Source organism: Delphinus delphis, chromosome 3 (assembly GCF_949987515.2).
Source record: "Delphinus delphis chromosome 3, mDelDel1.2, whole genome shotgun sequence".
Classification (NCBI taxonomy): Eukaryota; Metazoa; Chordata; class Mammalia; order Artiodactyla; family Delphinidae; genus Delphinus; species Delphinus delphis.
The window spans coordinates 27,781,985-27,797,891 of record NC_082685.1 but is presented as its reverse complement, the minus strand read 5'-3'; the positions used below and the strand labels follow the sequence as shown (position 1 = coordinate 27,797,891).

Sequence of the window (15,907 nt, the reverse complement as noted above, 5' to 3'; positions counted from 1 at the left end):
TTAGTCACAAATTCATTCACGCTCTAAGAAGACTAAATTGATATAGGGCAGAAATGACGTTTAAAACTATAGTACAGCCTTTTTTCCTCTCAGCTGGGTAATCTCATATTTGGAGAAACAGAGTAGAAAGGCATGGTGGCTGGCAGCAGCCTTGCTGGAGGAATACCTGAGCAGAGGAAGCTGCCCCAGCTTCCTGTCACCCCAGCCTCCTTCAGTAGCCCTTCTGAACACTTCAGACAGGAAGACTCCAGGAATCTGTCTGGTGAGACCTGTGTGGCTGACATGGTCTTGGTGCTCTGGCCAGATGTCAGGCCTGAGCCTCTGAGGTGGGAGAGCCAAGTTCAGGACACTAGTCCACCAGAGACCTCCTGGTCCCATGTAATATAAAACGGCAAGGCGCCCCCAGAGATCTCCATCTCAACGCTAAGACTCAGCTCCACTCAATGACCAGCAAGCTCCAGTGCTGGACACCCCATGCCAAACAGCCAGCAAGACAGGAACACAAGCCCACCCATTGGCACAGAGGCTGCCTAAAATCATAGTAAGTTCACAGACACCCCAAAACACACCACTAGATGAGGTCCTGCCCACCAGAAAGACAAGACGGAGCCTCATCCACCAGAACACAGGCACCAGTCCCCTCCACCAGGAAGCCTACACAGCCCACTGAACAAACCTTAGCCACTGGGGGCAGACACCAAAAACAATGGGAACTACGAACATGCAGCCTGCAAAAAGGAGACCCCCAAAACAGTAAGTTAAGCAAAATGAGAAGACAGAAATATGCAGCAGATGAAGGAGCAGGTAAAAACCCACCAGACCAAATGAAAAGGAAATAGGCAGTCTACCTGAAAAAGAATTCAGAGTAATGATAGTAAAGATGATCCAGAATCTTGGAAATAGAATGGAGAAAATACAAGAAACGTTTAACAAGGACCTATAAGGACTGAAGAGCAAACAAACAATGACAAACAACACAATAAATGAAATCAAAAATTCTCAACAAGGAATCAATACCAGAATAACTGAGGCAGAAGAACGGATAAGTGACCTGGAAGGTAAAATAGTGGAAATAACTACCACAGAGCAGAAAAAAGAAAAAAGAATGAAAAGAATTGAGGACAGTCTCAGAGACCTCTACAACAACATTAAACACACCAATATTTGAATTATAGGGGTCCCAGAAGAAGAAGAGAAAAAGAAAGGGACTGAGAAAATATTTGAAGGGATTATAGTTGAAAACTTCCCTAATATGGGAAAGGAAATAATCAATCAAGTCCAGGAAGCACAGAGTCTCATACATGATAAATCCAAGGAGAATCACGCCAAGGCACATATTAATCAAACTATCAAAAATTAAATACAAAGAAAAAATATTAAAAGCAGCAAGGGAAAAGCAACAAATAACATACAAGGGAATCTCCATAAGATTAGCAGCTGATCTTTCAGCAGAAACTCTGCAAGCCAGAAGGGAGTGGCAGGACATATTTAAATTGATGAAAGGGAAAAACCTACAACCAAGAAGATTCTACCCAGCAAGGATCTCATTCAGATTTGATGGAGAAAGTAAAACCTTTACAGGGCTTCCCTGGTGGCGCAGTGGTTGAGAGTCCGCCTGCCGATGCAGGGGACGCGGGTTCGTGCCCCAGTCCGGGAAGATCCCACATGCGGAGCGGCTGGGCATGTGAGCCATGGCCGCTGAGCCTGCGCGTCCGGAGCCTGTGCTCCGCAACGGGAGAGGCCACAACGGTGAGAGGCCCGCGTACCACAAAAAAAAAAAAAAAAAAAAAAAAAAAAAAAACCTTTACAGACAAGCAAAAGTTAAGATAATTCAGCACCACCAAGCCAGCTTTACAACAAATGCTAAAGGAACTTCTCTAGGCAGGAAACACAAGAGAAAGAAAAGACCTACAATAACAAACCCAAAACAATTAAGAAAACGGTAATAGGAACATACATATCGATAATTACCTTAAATGTAAATGGATTAAATGCTTCAACCAGAAGACAAAGACTGGCTGAATGGTTACAAAAAAAAGACCCATATATATGCTGTCTACAAGAGACCCACTTCAGACCTAGGGACACTGAAAGTGAGAGACTGAAAGTCTCAGACACTGAAAGTGTCAGACACTCAGACACTGAAAGTCTCAGACCTAGAGACTGAAAGTGAGGAGATGGAGAAAGATATTCCATGCAAATGGAAGTCAAAAGAAAGCTGGAGTAGCAATTCTCATATCAGACAAAAGAGACTTGAAAACAAAGACTATTACAAGAGACAAAGAAGGACAGTACATAATGATCAAGGGGTCAATCCAAGAAGAAGATATAACGATTGTAAATATTTATGTACTCAACACAGGAGCAACTCAATACATAAGGCAAATGCAAACAGCCATAAAAGAGGAAATCAACAGTAACACAATCATAGTAGGGAACTTTAACACCCCACTTTCACCAATGGAAAGATCAACCAAAATGAAAATAAATAAGACAACACAAGCTTTAAATGACACATTAAACAAGATGAATTTAATTGATATTTATAGGACATATCATCCAAAAACAGCAGAATACACTTTCTCTTCAAATGCTCATGGAACACTCTCCAGGATAGGTCACATCTTGGGTCACAAATCAAGCTTTGGTAAATTTAAGAGAATTGAAATTGTGTCAAGTATCATTTCTGACCACAGCACTATAAGACTAGATTTCAGTTACAGGAAAAAAACTGTAAAAAATACAAACACTTGCAGGCTAAACAATACACTATGAAATAGCCAAGAGATAACTGAAGAAATCAAAAAATACCTAGAAACAAATGACAATGAAAACACAACAGCCCAAAACCTCTGGGATGCAGCAAAAGCAGTTCTAAGAGGGAAGTTTATAGCAATACAATCCTACCTCAACAAACAAGAAAAATCTCAAATAAACAACCTAACCTTACATCTAAAGCAATTAGAGAAAGAAGAACAAAAAAACCCCAAAGTTAGCAGAAGGAAAGAAATCATAAAGATGAGATCAGAAATAAATGAAAAAGAAATGAAGGAAATGATAGCAAAGTTTAATAAAACTAAAAGCTGGTTCTTTGAGAAGATAAACAAAATTGATATACCATTAGCCTGACTCATCAAGAACAAAAGGGTGAAGACTCAAATCAACAGAATTAGAAATGAAAAAGGAGAAGTAACAACTGACACTGCAGAAATACAAAGGATTATGAGAGACTACTACAAGCAATATATTCCAATAAAATGAACAACCTGAAAGAAATGGACAAATTCTTAGAAAAGCACAACCTTTCGAGACTGAACCAGGAAGAAATAGAAACTATAAACAGTCTATCACAAGCATTGAAATTGAAACTGCGTTCAAAATCTTCCTACAAACAAGAGCTCAGAACCAGATGGCTTCACAGGCGAATTCTATCAAACATTTAGAGAAGAGCTAACACCTATCCTTCTCAAACTCTTCCAAAATATAGCAGAAGACAAAACACTCCCAAACTCATTCTATAAGGCCACCATCACCCTGACACCAAAACCAGACAAAGATGTCACAAAAAAGAAAACTACAGGCCAATATCACTGATGAACATAGTTGCGAAATTCCTCAACAAAATACTAGCAAACAGAATCCAGCAGCACATTAAAGGGATCATAAGCCATGATCAAGTGGGGTTTATCCCAGGAATGCAAGGATTCTTCAATATATGCAACTCAATCAATGTGATACACCATACTAACAAATTGAAGGATAAAAAACATATGATCATCTGAATAGATGCAGAAAAAGATTTCAACAAAATTCAACATCCATTTATGATAAAAACCCTCCAGAAAGCAGGCACAGAGGCAACTTACTTCAACATAATAAAGGCCATATATGACAATCCCACAGCCAACATCATTCTCAATGGTGAAAAACTGAAACCGTTTCCACTAAGATCAGGAACAAGACAAGGTTGCCCACTCTCACCACTATTATTCAACATAGTTTTGGAAGTTTTAGCCACAGCAATCAGAGAAGAAAAAGAAATAAAAGAAATCCAAATTGGAAAAGAAGAAGTAAAGTTGTCACTGTTTGCAGATGACATGATACTATACATAGAGAATCCTAAAGATGCTACCAGAGAACTACTAGAGCTAATCAATGAATTTGGTAAAGTAGCAGGATACAAAATTAATGCACAGAAATCTCTTGCATTCCTATACACTAATGATGAAAAATTTGAAAGAGAAATTAAGGAAACACTCCGATTTACCACTGCAACAAAAAGAATAAAATACCTAGGAATAAACCTACCTAAGGAGACAAAAGACCCGTACGCAGAAAACTATAATACACTAATGAAAGAAATTAAAGATGATACAAACAGATGGAGAGATATACCATGTTCTTGGATTGGAAGAATCAACATTGTGAAAATGACTATACTACCCAAAGCAATCTACAGATTCAATGCAACCCGTATCAAACTACCAATGGCAGTTTTCACAGAACTAGAACAAAAAATTTCACAATTTGTATGGAAACACAAAAGACCCTGAATAGCCAAAGCAATCCTGAGAAAGAAAAACAGAGCTGGAGGAATCAGGCTCCCGGACTTCAGGCTATACTACAAAGCTACAGTAATCAAGGCAGTATGGTACTGGCACAAAAAACAGAAATATAGGTCAATGGAACAGGAGAGAAAGCCCAGAGATAAACTCATGCACATATGGTCACCTTATCTTTGATAAAGAAGGCAAGAATATACAATGGAGAAAAGATAGCCTGTTCAATAAGTGGTGCTAGGAAAACTGGACAGCTACATGGAAAAGAATGAAATTAGAACACTGTCTAACACCGTACACAAAAATAAACTCAAAATGGATTAAAGACCTAAATGTAAGGCCAGACAGTATCAAAATCTTAGAGGAAAACATAGGAAGAACATTCTTTGACATAAATCACAGCAAGATCCTTTTTGACCCACCTCCTAGAGAAATGGAAATAAAAACAAAAATAAACTTATTTTTAAAATAAGTTATTTAATATTTTAATATTTATTAAAAAATAAAAGCTCTTGCACAGAAACCATAAACCAGACGAAAAGACAACCCTCAGAATGGGAGAAAATATTTACAAATGAAACAATGGACAAAGGATTAATCTCCAAATATACAAACAGCTCATGCAGCTTAATAACAGCAAAACAAACAACCCAATCCAAAAATGGACAGAAGACCTAAATAGACTTTTCTCCAGAGAAGATATACAGATTGCCAACAAACACATGAAAGGATGCTCAACATCACTAATCATTAGAGAAATGCAAATCAAAACTACAATGAGAGATCACCTCACACCGGCCAGAATGGCCATCATCAAAACGTCTACAGACAATAAATGCTGGAGAGAGTGTGGAGAAAAGGGAACCCTCTTGCACTGTTGGTGGGAATGTAAATTGATACAGCCACTATGGAGAACAGTATGGAGGTTTCTTAAAAAACTAAAAATAGAACTATCGTATGACCCAGCAATCCCACTACTGGGCATAAACCCTGAGAAAACCATAATTCAAAATAAGTCATGTACCACAATGTTCATTGCAGCTCTATTTACAATAGCCAGGACATGGAAGCAACCTAAGTGTCCATCAACAGATGAATGAGTAAAGAAGATGTGGCACATATATACAATGGAATATTAGCCATAAAAAGAAACGAAAGTGAGTTATTTGTAGTGAGGTGGATGGACCTAGAGTCTGTCCTGCAGAGTGAAGTAAGTCAGAAAGAGAAAAACAAATACCGTATGCTAACACATATATATGGAATCTAAAAAAAAAATGGTTCTGAAGAACCTAGGGGCAGGACAGGAATAAAGACACAGACGTAGAGAAAGGACTTGAGGACACAGGGAGAGGGAAGGATAAGCTGGGAAGAAGTGAGTGTCACTGACATACATACACTACCAAATGTAAAATAGATAGCTAGTGGGAAGCAGCTGCATAGCACAGGGAGATCAGCTCAGTGCTTTGTGACCACCTAGAGGGGTAAGATAGGGAGGGTGGGAGGGAGACCTAAGAGGACAGGATATGGGGATATATGTATACATATAGATAAATCACTTCATTATACAGCAGAATCTAACACACCATTGTAAAGCAATTATACTCCAATAAAGATGTTAAAAAACAAAAAGAAAAACTGCAGTACAGTCCAGTTCTTTCCTCAAGCAAAGTATCGGTTAATCTGTAACAATATTAAGAACTCCATTTGTAGAGAAGAGAAGAATCACAGAATAAGCTTGGAGGACACTGGAGCAATGGTATAATCTAGTCTTGCCTCGTATCATGGATGGCAAACTCAAATGCATATAGGAACCATACAAATAGGTAGTATAAATGTCTCCTTATATCTGTCCCATTTCACTGAATGAATAAACCCAATGATAGAGTGACAGGGGCTGTGGAGAATTGGAAAATGTGTGCCCAGAAAAAGACAAAGATCCACCAGATTGTTGGCAGGAGGAATGTGAGCACAGCATAGCCAAATCTTCTGATTTTTCAAGAAAAGCTAGCAATCCAGATGTAGGTGTGTGTGTGTGTGTGTGTGTGTGTGTGTGTGTGTGTGTGTGTGTGTGTGTGTGTGTGTGTGTGTGTGTGTGTGTAAATTTCCAAGTTTCTAATTTTGGCTCAAAGTTGCTTTTTGTTTTTTGGGTTTTTTTCCCCTGAACTATGTGGGCCAAACAGTACAACTGTGGGCCACCAATTTGCAAACCTCCAGCATGTATAGAAAACTTGACTCCCTCCATATTCTGGAATGCATGCTGCATAGACATGCTACTGAAGCATTCAGGCAAAAAGTGGAAGACCAAGCCAACCATCTGGGGAAGAGAGAGCTTCATCTGCATTGCCCTAAAAGATGCTCAACATTTAAACCCAAGGAGATCCATTTTGGAAGTATTTCCTCCAAACAGCTATGTGTTTTCTCACGTATGAATAAAATAGCTGATGATGATTGGACATACAGCTCTTTGGTTTTCAGCTTTTTAGTTTAACAGAGTTAGTATCCTAAAATGTAAATTAATCCCTTTTAAATGAACTTGGGAAAAAGTCTTATGATCAATGTATGCAATTTACTTGAATTCAATTTGAACAATAAAATTATCCCAAAGCCTCCGAACCCCACTCCCTCCCTTACCTCCAACCACAAGAAAGGGGCATTATGCAAAGAAATATTGCACTGCTTTGCTGATGTGTCTAACGTTAGAACACTTGCTCCTCCCTCTCATTCCTATAAAACATCTGCGCAAAGTGGGCCCAGCTGGCTTGCAAATATGTTTCCATGATGCAGGCCAGCTTTCAGCCCCTTCCTATCACCCTTTGTCTTTTGTCTCCTTTCTGCCAGCGAGCATTTCCCTTTTAAACATCTAATGCTTAGTGAAAACAATCATTGTTAACAGGTTAAAAGTTAATGTGTTTCACCTGTTTCACCTCCTTCCATTAGTAAACTTGGACCCGCAAAGGAGGATTTGACATATTACTTGTTGGCCTATCTCCTCCACAGAGGAAATTATGAGGGGTGCTCAAGAGTTGTTCATCAAAATGTCAGGCTCAAATTTGGTAAAGTCATTATAACACCTGCTTTCTGGGAATTCTCATGAAATCTCACTCCTCACTTTGTATAGAGTCTGCTATTGGCCAAGAAATACACACACCTATGACTTTTATTTACAGTTCAAGGCCTATTTGGGGATGGTGGGGAGGAAGGAAATTTCAGAAATCAGCTAGTGGTGAACGGTCCTAGAGGATGACGCTGAAAGGCATCCAGACTGCTTGGGAAGCCTCTTGAGATTACGGGGTTCTTGCAAGATTGCCAGGGACTTCTGAACTTTCCATCAGTTCAGACTCAGTAAGCTAGGAGAAGAGTTTCACCAGGAAACTATCTCAACTCCAGCCAAAGCAGCAAGCATCTGATATTCAGGTAGATTAAAAAGAAATAAGATGCAAAAAAAAAAAAAAGAAAAAGAAAAAAAGCAAGTCTGAAGTACTTGAAAGTCATAGAAAAGGCTCAAAATGGCAATCCTTTTGAGAGTGAACTAGGTTCCTTCAACCAAAGCATATACTCAATATTCAGGTCCTCACCTCTTTCTATATTCTATCTTCTTGCACAATAACACCCCACCTCTCCTATACTCCTCCCCTGCTGATCACCCAAGGACATTCTAAGTAAAAGGGAAATGTGGGTCTTCCTGGCTCAGTGGGGGATCTTAAATAGTTTTTAATTCCCAAATTGCTCATGCCTTTTTATCTACCACTTCTGCAACTAGAAGGAATAAGAGCTAAAAGGCCATAAGCCTTGAAGATTAAAATGATGGAACTCTCCCCAAATTCAGCTGCTAATTTTTCCAAGAATTAGCCATGCTCTCCCACCAATTAACACTGCTAGATGTAGCAAATAAAAATACAGGACACCAGTTAAATTAGAATTTCAGAAGACAGTAAATCTTTTTTATTATACATCCCAAATACCACATGAACATACTTGTACAAAAAAATTATTCACTGTTTAGCTGAAATAAAATTTAACTGTCTATCCTGTATTTTATCGGGTAATCTACTACCAACGGATTCAGGAAAATGGTTGGACTTTAGAGCCTGGTGAATTGAAGAAGAATATTCATTCAACAAAGCTAGTGAATAGGAATTTTAAAACGTAGAAAGCTCTTAACTGAAAGAAAAAGGCTAAAGGACCCACTTTACCCTACCTTTTTATACGATCAGCTAGCCCAGTGATTCTCCACCACGGCTGTACATTAGTCACTGGAGGAACAGCTAAACATTTCTCATGTTTACACCCTGCCCTAGACCAAATGGATCAGAGTGGAATATTTTAAGATGTCTCGTGATTCTAATGAGAGTCAGATTGAGAACGACTGAGCTAAAGAGGCAATGGAGGAAAGCTGAAGTGTGGCAGGGAGTGTGACTGTTTTAACCCAGGTTCCCAAACTTTACTGCATATTGCATTCTCCCTGGGATCTTTAAAAACCACTGATGCCCAACAGCCACTCCTAGGCATTTCAATTCCATTAGTGTTGGGTACAGACTAGGCATCAGGAGTTATAAAAGCTTCTCAGTTGTTTTAATGTACAACAAAGTTTGGAGACCACTCTTTGAAACTTATATACCTCTATATCTTAGGATGGGAGCAGTACTAATTACTTTTGTGGGAGTAGGAATGAAATCAAACCTTCCAACCATATTTAAGAATAAATTAGATGTTACTTTTTCAACCTATTTTTCCCATGTTGGCTGGGAGAGTTAAACCCTACGAAGAGTATGCTGTTTTCAAGAGCTTAACTCTGCCTGTTTATAGGATGCCTATTAATCCCTTTGCCAGGAGTTTTATAGGTGGAAGGAGGACAGTCGCCCAAGACCCTTTCGTAACTCCCTGGCTTCAGTCATATATAATAATAACGATTAATTGCCAGTGTGATTCAGAAGCCATACTTCTTCTGTACATAAAGATTTGCTCTATGCACAAACTGATGGATTGGCATGGAGGGAAGTGTGTGATGCCAACCTCCAGACTAATTTGCAAAAAGGAAAAAAAATAATCTGGGTCTTGCTATATTCAAATATGGTCAAAAGGGACATGTATTCCTCTGATCTTTCTTACAAATTGCTAAGCTCACACTGATCCCTGAAACTGTTAGTCTTCCAACATTTAAAAGGTTACTCACCCCCAAGAGATTATTCAGCCCTGATCTGACAGAAAGTGCAAGAGCATTGCTTTTTAGCGCCAAAAGCCAACAGACCTGAATTCCAAAGAAGCATGCTTTGTGGGAGGATATGGGCCTTACCCCAGCTGGTGGGGTAATCTGAGAGCCAAGGGAAGACATGACTGTCAGAGAGGACACCTGATGAGTTCCAGAACTCGAGCTTAAGGAAGTATTTCACAAGACTAACCAATTTATCAAAAGTAGCCAAATACTGCCAGCATGCAGTGCATCATGGGGGAGTAGATGGGGTTCACTTGTGATGAAGCCAGAGTCTGAGCATCCTGCCTGATAACAAGAGGCAAGTAAATGGTAAAACAATGATTAATACAAAGAAAGGATCACATCTAATATCAGAGCTGCCTAAAGTTTTATCACCATGATAGGAAAAAAGGGAGCTTTTACTGTCTGCATAAGGTATATAAAGCCTGCAAAACACTTTCTCATGTCTCATATTTTGAGAGAAATTTGAAAACATAAAATTATCTTTAAAATACACATAACTAACATTTCTTATTACTGTGCTTTTGAGTGTTCTTACATAGCTGATTATTACATAATCAAAGGACTTTAAGGATTACTGGAAATGTCCACTCTTTTTAATATTTTCTATTTTTGGAAAATTAATAGGATGACATGTGCCAGATTTGTTTTGCAGGAAATAGATAAACCTGTCGAAGACATAATAAAATATTAGGAAAACATGAGTTTTAAAACTTTAAGCTCATCGAGGGTGACTCTTCCTTTAAGAGAACTTACTACATGAAGTCTGTATTTACACAAAAGTGAACATTTACTTTAGCCAAGGAGTCTTTGCTTTGCAGGCCTCTCCAATAGGGTTATTTTATATACCAAGTTCCCTAGTACAATTTAAAATGCTTGAATTACAGAAATTATATCAATACATAAATTCTGAATGAAGAAATATTGGTTCAAATGAGGGACACAAATCATCACAGGTGAATGAAGCAATAAAAATCTCAGAGGGTATCAAGTACCCTAAACTATTTATTCAGTGTACTGTCTCTGTGACATGTAATTTGTTTCATGTAAACTGATTAATCAATTTTTAGCATTTTTCATTGAGGATTAAGAATAGTATTTTTTTCTACAAGTTACTTGACTTTGATGTTTCAAAGAGAGTTTATAGATTCCCCATTTAAATCAATGAATTGCATTTTTCATTCATTCATCAAACTTGACTTTAGCATCTAGCATGTCCCAAGCACTTGCTGGGAGAAACCACAGTGAGCAAAACATACATTGGCCTTTTCCATCCTAAAGAGCTTAAGTTTTAGTGAGGGAAGCAGACATAAATTACACAAATTTCCACAAACTATTATAATTGTTCCAAAGGATAAGCACAAGTTGATATGACTGTACACAGAGGACACGCCCTAGGCTAAGGATTCAGAAAAGGGGTCCCAGAGGGAGTCACATTTGAGCTGAGACAATGCTCTTAATAATAACAGCTACTATTTACTGACATTATGCTAAAGGTTTAAAAAGTATTAGCTCACTTAAACCATACAACAAACTACTGAATTAGATACTTTGATTATCCCATTTTGTACTCCAGGAAACTGAGGCTTAGAGAGGCTAAGTAGTTTGTTAAAGGCAACCAGAGGAAGTAACAGAGCCTGCAGTTGAACCCAGATGCTGAGTCTAGAACATGTATTGTATTCTTAACTATTACTCATAGGGCTTCTCTAGTGAAAAGGATGAGATGGTGTTTATTAGTCTGCTTGGGTTGCAATAATGAAATACTTAAACAACAGAGAATTTATTTTTCACAGATCTGGAGGCTAGGAAGTATAAGATCAAGGTGCTGGCCCACTCATTTCCTGGTGAGGGCTCTCTTCTTGGCCTGTAGATGCTTCTCTCACATGGCCCTTTTTCTGTGGTACAAAGAGTGTGAAAGAGACATCTCTTTCTCTTCCTCTCCTCATAAGAGGCCACCAATTCTATGGGATTAGGGCCCCACTCCTATGACCTCATTTAATCATAATTACCTCCTAAAGACCCTATCTCCAAATACAGTCATACTGAGGGTTAGGACTTCAACATATGAATTTGTAGGGGACACAATTCACTCTATGGCATGGAGTAAACTAAGTAGGAGGAGAAGAATGATCCAGATGAGGAATAACTATGATCTCAAAAGACTGAGAGTATAGGTGCTAATAAATACGTGCATTTGGCTTATCTTCTGCCTGAAACTAGAATGGTAACCATATCCACCAACAGAATTTAATGTTTGTAACAGAAAGACGGTCATGTCAGATAAAATATTTGCAAAGACTGTCACCTAGTGGCAATAGGCAAGAGGTAGCTCATAGGCGAGTATTACTGAACTGGGGTATTCATGTATTTTGTGTGCATTCCCAAGTTGTTTTTCCTAAGAATAAAATGCATTAAACTAAGCATTACAACACTGAGACAGTCACCACTTCTTTCCATATAGAAAAGCAGTGTGACAGTTCCAAGCTCGCAGAGAAAGAACAGGACTCTAAATTTTATCCCATCCCACTTCGAGTCAGACCAAATAAATATGGGCCAACAGTACAGTGAGTAATATATATATATCATAACCAGTGAATATGTTTTATTCAGCAGTGTAGATTTATCCAGGGTCACAGTACTGGATAAAGGGCCCCAACTAGTTGAGGTACTGTCATAAAATAAAAGGAATATGTAATGGATACTGGAAGACAGGAAGTCATAAGTAGTAACTACAGTTTTGTGAATAGTTGCAAAAATCAGGACTCTAGAATTTTTTATGTACATATATATATTGAACTAACTAGAGTGGGTACTATTCTTGGCAAGTAAAAACCATAACTGGTATAAACACTGCATCTTAATTCTAACTGGCTTAGGTGCTAAAATCATCTGAAGAAGTAAGCTTAACGGGGATGTAATGGTAATGTGAAGTGGTGCCAAGAAAGGGATTACATACAAGCTGTTTGGATCCTTATTTTCCTCCACTGTAGACTAGGCCCCTTCGTTTAGGGTAAACCGTCCCTTGGGTTCAACCAAGACATTTTTCTCAGAGGAGCCATCACTAGATTTTATCCCTGGAAGTTAGCAACTTTCAGTTTTAGCCTCAAAAACTCCTAAATGCAGAATGGGAAGCTGACAGGTTAATTAGTCCATTCACGCTCAGACATAAGTATTATTGAGTGTATTGGTTAAAATTATTTACATTTCAAATAACATAAAACTCAAATTGAAGCTATTGATATTTGAGCAAAAACTAAACAGTTCAGGGATATCTCTAGCTTCAAGAGGAGCTTGATGTAGGGCCCAAATAGCATGGCCAAGACTCTTTTTTCCTATTTATCAGCTCTGCTTTTGATTCTATTTCAAGCTGACTTAAGCTTCATAGATCTAAGATGGCAGCTGGCAGCTCTGGGCTGCAAGGTCTAAGTACAGAAGGGGTTAACAAAATCCATTTTTTCCAGCAGTCCCAGTGAGTATCTCATTTTATTTCACCCACTTGGATTTAGTCACATGCACATCCCTGAACCAATTACTACAACCAGAGTGACTCTAGAGTTGAAGGGTAGGATCAATTTTAAACAATCCACATGGCTGAAAATGGAGGGAAAAATGACTTACCCAAAGAATAATCAGAATGCTTTGGGAAGGAAAAGCAGGAGGGAACTGATGCTGAAAAGTTAACCAATAAATGTCCACAATATTGGGATAATGCACCTTTGCTCTGAATGAGGACTGCACCTATTCAGGGGGAAAAGGAATATAGCAGTAGGGCTCATGAAGAGTTGAAGCTGCTGCTATACATAGCCGACCCAGGAGAGACTGCAGACTAGGCTGGCATGGTCATTATTACTACTAAATTGTCAAACCCACCACCTGGTACAATTATTCATTTTGGTATCAAATCATCACAGAAGGAGCTGTGACAATTCAATTTCCTGATCTCTTCTCAAATGGCTCTTCTGTTTATTTTGTTGGATCCTTATTCTCCTCCTGTTCCAAAGATTAGGACAACGACCAAAGTCCTGCACACAGCCCTCTCTTCTCTCTCTCTAAGCCTCTTTCTTGACCTCAGCCAATCTCCATGTTTTAATTACCACAACCTTGAGTATAACTTCCAAAACTTCATCTCCTGGTCCATCCTATGAATCATGGAACTTTGTAAATTAATCCAGTTCTTATTTGCAAACTCTGTGTCTCAGGGTTCTGGGCTTGTTCTCCTTTGGCCCCTAGCTTAGAGCTTTCCTTAATATGAAGGAACAAGAAAGTCTAAGTCGTACTCTGAGTAATGGTTTATTGTTTGGTAAATGCCCCTTCCACTAAATTCTAAGTTCCTTGAGGACAGAGACTATTCACCTGTGGTACCAAAAAAACCTTAATCATTCAATAAGTGCATGTCAAAATACACACAGCTTTCAGTGCAATGCAACCACTCCCTTCTACACCATTTTTGATAACCAGTCCTCTCTTTTCCACTAGAACAGTCATAGTGAAGGAATGATGGCCAGTTTACTACAGCAGTCTATCCAAGTTTTGAACAGCTATAATATTATGAATTATACAATTAGAAATATTATTGTTATTAGAAGTAATATTATAGCAATAATGTTAGGAACTGTATTCCCAGCATCCAAGTTCCTTTGCTATGCTTGAGGAATCCACTACTCTGTACGAGGAGGCAAAATCAAATCTCTTATTATATAAACTGAAAATGACAGATGCATTATTTTCCTGACCCTTGGCATTTAGCACGTGGTATGTGGACCTCATCTCAGTATGTGGAACTGCATTTGTAACTGTGAATCTTAAGCAAGTTATCCAAAAAAAGCAGGGACCCTCTAGAATTCATTTCACTTGTGACATCTACTGTCTAGTGGTGGTATAGGCAGCACCCTATCCAGACAGTTCCTAAAGACTGACTTTAATTTTGAAACGGGTAACTTCTATGATTTTACTAATACTGTCTCCTCCCCTTGAATGCATTTCTCCTTGCTTAGCTCAGTCACCTTCAAGGCCCTGCTCAAGTGCCTCCTGCACTGTGGAACGTTAAAGAAACACCATGACAAACCTGACCTCTCCCATCACACATCTCCTTTAGTGTAGGGTATATACCATTCATGTGACATTTATACACATCCCTGTGGTTATTTATATTTGCTTTTATTTAATTCCCTAGTATGCTGTGAGCATCTTCCAGAGTCAAGTGGCAATTACCACCTTCTGAATTCTTTGCATTATGCCTAGCACACTGTGGTCACTCAGCTACAAGTTTAAAATATTTTAAAAATATTAGATATGAAAGAAACATCAGTGAAATGTAGGTTTACATTCTCATGTAACAAAGGAGAAAAATGAAGTTCAGATACATTATAGATTACCTAATTTCGGCCAGTCATGATTGGCCTAAGCTAGAATGGGTATCTTCCTGACTCCTGAGTTGAAGAATCTTTGTCAAATGAAAGGGAAAATCAGATTTCATTTATTCAAGAACATGGGAGTGGTGACAAATGAAGGCACATCTGACTCATTCAGACCCCAAATGCACCTGCTAGGGTACACTGTGAACAACATGAAAACATCATTGTTTTCAGTCTTCAAACCCAGAACAATCCTTTATTTAGTATGGCCTACCTCAGTTAGAAATAGAAGTCTGCAAAAGAAATTAAGAAGAGAAAAGCAGGGAGGGTGTGGCATACCAAGACCTAAGGAGACTCAAGGAGAACTATCAACTCTATCAATTGTTAAGAGAAATGAGGACTGAATAACGGATTTTGCAAGATAGAACTCACTGGTGACGTTGAGGAGAGCCATTCACTGGAGTGATGGGACCAAAACCTGAAGTGGGGAAAAAAGTTAGAATAAAAACTAAGAAAATGAAATAATGAGCCTAAATTTTTTTTGTTTTTCAGGAATTTTGTTATCAAGGGAAGCAAATAAATGATGTGGTAGCTGATTTGAGGTCAAGGGAGGTTAGAGTTATTTTTTGAGATGGAAGTCCTTATAACATGTTTATTTGTTCAAAGGGAAGAAAAAACTGATGTGAAAAACAGAGCATCTATGGCCAAATCTCCAAGTAGGCAAGAAAAGATGGCCTCAAAAACACAACATGATCCATACGACAGTTGCTAGGACTCAGAAG

At 38.6% G+C, this 15,907-nt stretch overlaps 1 protein-coding gene across 1 annotated transcript in view; it reads left to right on the top strand.

Moving 5' to 3' along the window:
* LOC132422370 (dipeptidase 2-like) overlaps nucleotides 1-15,907 on the top strand; it is a 66,253-nt gene that overhangs the window by 49,691 nt on the left and 655 nt on the right.